Source organism: Rutidosis leptorrhynchoides, chromosome 2 (assembly GCF_046630445.1).
Source record: "Rutidosis leptorrhynchoides isolate AG116_Rl617_1_P2 chromosome 2, CSIRO_AGI_Rlap_v1, whole genome shotgun sequence".
In the NCBI taxonomy this organism is placed as follows: domain Eukaryota; kingdom Viridiplantae; phylum Streptophyta; class Magnoliopsida; order Asterales; family Asteraceae; genus Rutidosis; species Rutidosis leptorrhynchoides.
Window position 1 is genome coordinate 61,090,286 of NC_092334.1, and position 6,752 is coordinate 61,097,037.

Here is a 6,752-nt window from a genome sequence, read left to right on the forward strand (position 1 = left end):
CAATCCGATCGGTCCTTCGATTCCATCAAATTCCAAAGGTTTGCAGGCAGTGAATTCTTTGTAGGTGCATCCTACACGATTTCCTGTACTGCTAGATCCAAGGTTATTGTTGGTATGTAGCGCAGCCTGTACTGCGGCTATGTTTGAAGCTAGAAAAGTACGGAATTCCTCTTCATTCATATTCACGGTGTGTCGAGTAGTCGGTGCCATTTCCTTCAAAATAGTCAAATGGAACAAGTTAATCATACAGAATATTAAGAGTAGTTAATAGTATTTCGTAGCATAATATGAACTCATTTATAAAAGCTTTTTCTTCATATTAGCGTTTTATAAGTTTAAATTCGGGTAGTACCTACCCGTTAAGTTCATACTTAGTAGCTAATATACAATTCAACTACTACAATTCTATATGAAAAACTGATTATAATAATATTTCGCGTTCAAACTTTTACACAACATTTTACAAACTTACAATACCGCTTATTTTACATATAACATGAAATATAGCATACAATAAATTTGATACAAGATGGTTGTGAAGATAATTCTAGCTAGTACACAAGTCGTTCAGCAAAGGCAATAAAGACACGTAATTCATACGTCCAGAAACAAGTCATGCATTCTGGTTTTACTAGGACTACTTCCCATCCTTGGTCTTGTGGAACATAACCGTTATGGCCGTTGATAAGACAACGTGTTGTAACGTCGTCAAAGGGACGAGGGTTACGTAATGACCAACAGTCTCGTAATAACCTAAAAACCTCATTTCTTACCCCAATTACCGACTCCGTCACTTGTGGGAACGTTTTGTTTAATAGTTGTAGCCCGATGTTCGTGTTCTCACTTTGGTGAGAAGCAAACATTACTAACCCGTAAGCATAACATGCTTCTTTATGTTGCATGTTAGCTGCTTTTTCTAAATCACGAAGTCCTATATTCGGATATACTGAGTCAAAATAATTTCTTAACCCGTTGCGTAAAATAGCATTTGGGTTTCCCGCAATATATGCGTCAAAGTAAACACATCGTAACTTATGGATTTCCCAATGTGATATTCCCCATCTTCCAAACGAAAGCCTTTTATAAACCAAGGCATTCTTGGAACGTTCTTCGAATGTCTTACAAACTGATCTCGCCTTAAATAGTTGTGCCGAGGAATTCTGACTGACTCTAGACAAGATTTCATCAATCATGTCTCCGGGTAGGTCTCTTAAAATATTGGGTTGTCTATCCATTTTGTGTTTTTATACTGTAAAATAGACAAGAGTTAGATTCATAAAAAAATACTTATTAATACAAGCAATTTTTACATATATCATAAAGCATAAGCACACTATATTACATATATTACACCACATGAATACAACTATCTTATTCCGACTCGCTTGTTTCTTCTTCTTCGGTTTTGGTTCGTTTTGCCAAGTTTTTAGGGATATATGATGTTCCCCTAATACGAGCCGTAGTTATCCACATTGGTTTAGAAAAACCTGGTGGTTTAGAGGTTCCCGGGTCATTGTTACAACTTAAGGACTTCGGGGGTTGACGATACATATAAAGTTCATCGGGGTTGGAATTAGATTTCTCTATTTTTATGCCCTTTCCCTTATTATTTTCTTTTGCCTTTTTAAATTCAGTTGGGGTAATTTCTATAACATCATCGTAATTCTCGTCGGAATCCGATTCATCGGAGAATTGGTAATCCTCCCAATATTTTGCTTCCTTGGCGGAAACACCTGATGTTATGCGAGGTGTATATAAAATAGTTTATATTTTAGCAGGAAAAACTATTAAATACGATACAATTTTACACAAGATATTTATTTATTTATAGAATGGATATACTTAAACCTTGCTACAACACTTATAGGCAGTGTACCTAATCGTACAGTAGTGTAGTTTTTAGTAAGTCCGGTTCGTTCCACAGGGAAATCTTTAAACAAAGCTCAACGCTATATTAGTTTACTTTTATAAAAATACAAATATATATATAAGTAATATTATTATTATAAAGGGGGGTTTTTACCGTTTAATGACCGGTTTGTCGATTTTAAGACTTTAGTCGCAGTTAAAACCTAATGTAAAATATAAAATAAATACAAGACTTAAATTAAAGCGTAAAGTAAATAACGATAATGAAATTGCGAATAATAAAAATGCGATAAAATAAAATTGCGATAATTAAAAAGTACGATAATTAAAAATGCGATTAAATAACAATAAATAAAAGTGCGATAATTAGAAGTGCAATTAAATATAAAATGAAGGAAATTAAATATGAAATAAAAGAATTATGCTTATTTAAACTTCCGTAATCATGATGTTTGACGTGTTGATTTTAGTTTTATGACCATGGGTTAATTGTCCTTTGTCCTGGATTATTTAATATGTCCGTCTGGTTTTTGTCCATAACAGTCCATCAGTCATAAATATAAAGTGCGAGTGTCCTCATCAAATTATTATTATACCCGAAGTTAAATATTCCAACTAATTGGGGATTCGAATTGTAACAAGGTTTTAATACTTTGTTTAATGAATACACCAGGTTATCGACTGTGTGTAAACCAAGGTTTTACTACTTTGCTAACAATTACACCAATTACCCTTGAATGTAATTTCACCCCTGTTTTAATTATTCTAGTGGCTATTAATCCATTCCCGTGTCCAGTTAAATGAACGATTATTCGTACATATAAATACCCCACCCATCGTGTCCGATCGAGTGTATATGGTAATTTATAGGGACACCCAATTGTAAATCTTTATATTAACATTAACAAACTTTCATTTAGTTAAACAAATATAAAGCCCATTAATAGCCCATAGTCTAATTTCCACAAGTGTCGTTCTTTTGTCCAAACCCCAATTATGGTACAAAGCCCAATTACCCAATTTTAGTAATTAGCCCAACATCATGATTACTTCGTTTTAAATAAGCATAATAATAACTTAGCTACGAGACATTAATGTAAAAAGGTTGAACATAACTTACAATGATTAAAAATAGCGTAGCGTTACACGGACAGAATTTCGACTTACACCCTTACAATATTCGCTAACATACCCTTATTATTAGGATTTAAAATTAAAATTAAAATTAAAATATAAATTATATATATATATATTACGTATATATTGAGAGAGAGATAGAAATAGAATATGAAATTTGATCAGAATTCGGTTGGCTTTATAGCGAGAGTTGATTTTTGGGGCTCCGCGACTCGCGGCAAAAGCCTCTTCAAACTCCGCGAGTCGCGGAGATAGTATTTACAGCTCAGTCCTTGGAGTTTTCTCTGCCGACGGTTTTTTTTATATATAAATATAATATATATATATAATTAATATAATTAATTATATATTATATTATATTTATATACATAGTTAACTTGTAATTTTTAGTCCGTTGCGTCGAGCGTTAAGAGTTGACTCTGGTCCCGGTTCCGGATTTTCGAACGTCCTTGCGTACAATTTTATATTTTGTACTTTGCGTTTTGAATCTTGTACTCTTGTAATTTCGAGACGTTTCTTATCAATAATTGGAACCTTTTTGATTGTCTTTTGTACTTTTGAGCTTTTTGGTCGTTTGCGTCTTCAATTCGTCGAATCTGTCTTTTGTCTTCACCTTTTATTATTTAAACGAATATCACTTGTAAATAGAACAATTGCAACTAAAAGCTTGTCTTTCTTGAGGAATAATGCTATGAAATATATGTTCGTTTTTAGCATTATCAAATATTCCCACACTTGAGCGTTGCTTGTCCTCAAGCAATATCGTCTTGAAATACTAGAATCACTTCTTTATTCTTCACACTTTGTACATCAGTGATTTCTATACGGCGGTATAAACAATGGTAGTAACGATATGGTTTACAGTCCCACATGACTATAAAAATTTAGATCCATTAAGGAAATTGGATCTTTATGAAAACATTTGATCTTTTGAAATCTAGTTTTTACCCTAGATAAGTTTTCCGGAATAACCCTTTACCGGTGTTTGCAAAATATTTTTGTGGGTTTGGTGGGTTTCAGAATTGAAAATTTTAGCTCAAAACTTGCGGTTTTGTGTCACCCACTTGCTAACCTTGTATTTGGAAAGCAACACGTCCAGTTTACTTGTTCCGTATATTACCTTTCGGCAAACTACCGTCCGGTTGTAAAGGAAAGCGTTGAACAAGCAACTGTTAAGGCAATGTCCCGTGACATGCTTTTGATTATGGTCTATAACGTGTCGGACGCAATTACTATCCTTGGTAGGAGCAATAGTAAAGCTCACCCTTATAATTTTTCGGTCTGGCACAAGGTCCTGTCTTTGACCACTATGCAACCACCGTTCTTACGGTTGACACCCGATTTAGTTCAGGTGACCTAATGAATTCCAGGTGTATTCCTAGGATTTTACGTTCAATGGTAATGAACGCATTGAAAATAGGGTTTTCAGAAAACAAATCGGTTTATAATTTTGATCAAAATATTTTCTCGTTTAAGCTCGAGTTTAGATATCATTGAATTCCATGAGTTTGAATTATCAATCTTTAAGGTCAATCTCTAGGATTGAGTAATATCAGTCTTAAAAGCTGATTTTTAATCTTTAAGGAGATTATCCTTTCTGGGGATCTGATTCATTAGTCTTATCCAGCTAATTTGCATGGTGCCCCCCCATTGTACGAGATAAATCCTTCTCATGGTTAGGATAAATCTGACCACTTGGCGACCCTGTTTAATGCTGAGGTCCGTGGATTTCCTGCTGATTTTAGTGATGACTTTTCTAGATTTTTCGTCAACCTACAGCTGGTCTGGACGACAACTTCATGACCTAAATCAAGAAGCGCGTGTCTTTTTCGAAAGACTTTACTTCCTTTTAATGATGGAATTGTTTCATCGTGTAGATCCATCTCTTCTTTTCTTTCATCGGGTAAAATAGTTTAGTTTAGTCCAAAGCAAAAGTATTTTCAGTTATTTGTTACAGATATATGTGACATATGTTTAAAATAACTTGGTAAATTTTCCCACACTTGGCTTTTTATTTTCCTTTTTATCGTCCTCTATTCCATTTTAAATGAATTTTAACATTTTAGTTTGTTTCTCAATTTATGTCCTTTCCGAGGTAACAATAATTTCGGTGTTAAAACCTAGTTTTATCGTTCATAAATATGTATAAACATGATTTTGAGTTCATTTAATTGAAAATTTTGAAAAATTTTACTAGAATTGGGTAGTCAGTATATAAGACTAGGGCTGTTCTTTTTTATCAGAGAGCACTAGATTCTAATACAACTACTGCTTTACTAGTATTTTTAATGGTAACCAAGTGTTTAATATAAAAATTTTTAAAATCCAAAAGAATTTAACCCCTTCCCACACTTAAGATCTTGCAATGCCCTCATTTGCAAGAAATTAGTAACAATTTAAATTATTGAGGGTGATTAGTTGTGAAAATGATTAAATTTTTACCAAAGTTTCCAAATATATTGGCGTTTGTTTGCTGAATGATAAATGGTGCACATCATTTGTTCATTCCGTCTTGTTGTTATTTCACATATATTTTGCATCTTGTCGTCAAAATTAGTTGCTTTTGCTGAACTTAATGCCAGTCTTTGAAAATGCATTGTTTAACCCTGTTGTGTACATAAGATAAACTGCAAACATGTATACATATTTTTGAAGTTTGGTATATTACCCCACATTCAAAAATTATTAAAATCTAAGAATAAAAGTTAGACAATTATAAAAATGATTACAATATTAACAAAAGTATTAAACATATCAATAATTACAAATTACAAAATAAAAAAAAATAATAAGTAAACTAAGGATGATATTGGTACCAATAGGGGTTCCAGGCATAACCATAAGTGCTATAGAATGCTTCGGCAGGGTCATACGTAGGATATGGTGGCTGCATCTCTATCGACCAAGGAGGGAAGACGGGTTTCGGTGTAGGAATATAGTTTCTACCTATATGTTGGCAATGCGCTATGATCTGGTTCTGATGAACTTGCCAATCTTCAAATGCTCTCTGTCTAGCATTTTCGTATTCCTGAGAAGCTATAAACCTATGCATTTCTTGCATCTCATTCCCCCCTCCTACATTACCTTGTTGCTGGTTTCTCTCCACCTGTGGATGTCTACCATGGTATCGTACTGCGGCGTTATTCTGCCTCTTCAAAACTTTCGCACCATGGTATACATTTAAACCTATAGTATCGCGGGGTTCCGGCTCTTCTAGTAATAATCCCCCCCGACTTATATCCACACCGAGATATTCACCAATCAAAGTAATAAAAATACCACCTCCTATTATGCTATGTGGTCGCATCCCCCGAACCATAGCTGATAAATAATAACCCACACAATATGGTATACTTACAGCGCTCTGTGGGTCTCGAATACACATATGGTAAAACAAATCCTGTTCATTTACTTTTTCCTTGTTTTTACCCCTTTGTGTAATCGAATTAGCTAAAAACCTATGTATCACTCTTAATTCGGCTCTATCTATATCCAAATAAGAGTAGTTTCCCCCTTTGAAATGGTGATGGCTTGTCATTTGACTCCACACACCGTGTGTATCAAAATTTTCATCTATCTTTCTACCGTTTAGTATCAATCCTCTACAATCGGCAGACGCTAACTCCTCAGGCGTATATATACGTAAAGCCTGAGCCATGTCCAGTAAAGACATGTGGCGCATCGAACCGCCTAACAAAAATCTAATAAAAGAACGATCGGTTAAACTAGCTACCCGATCATTCAAC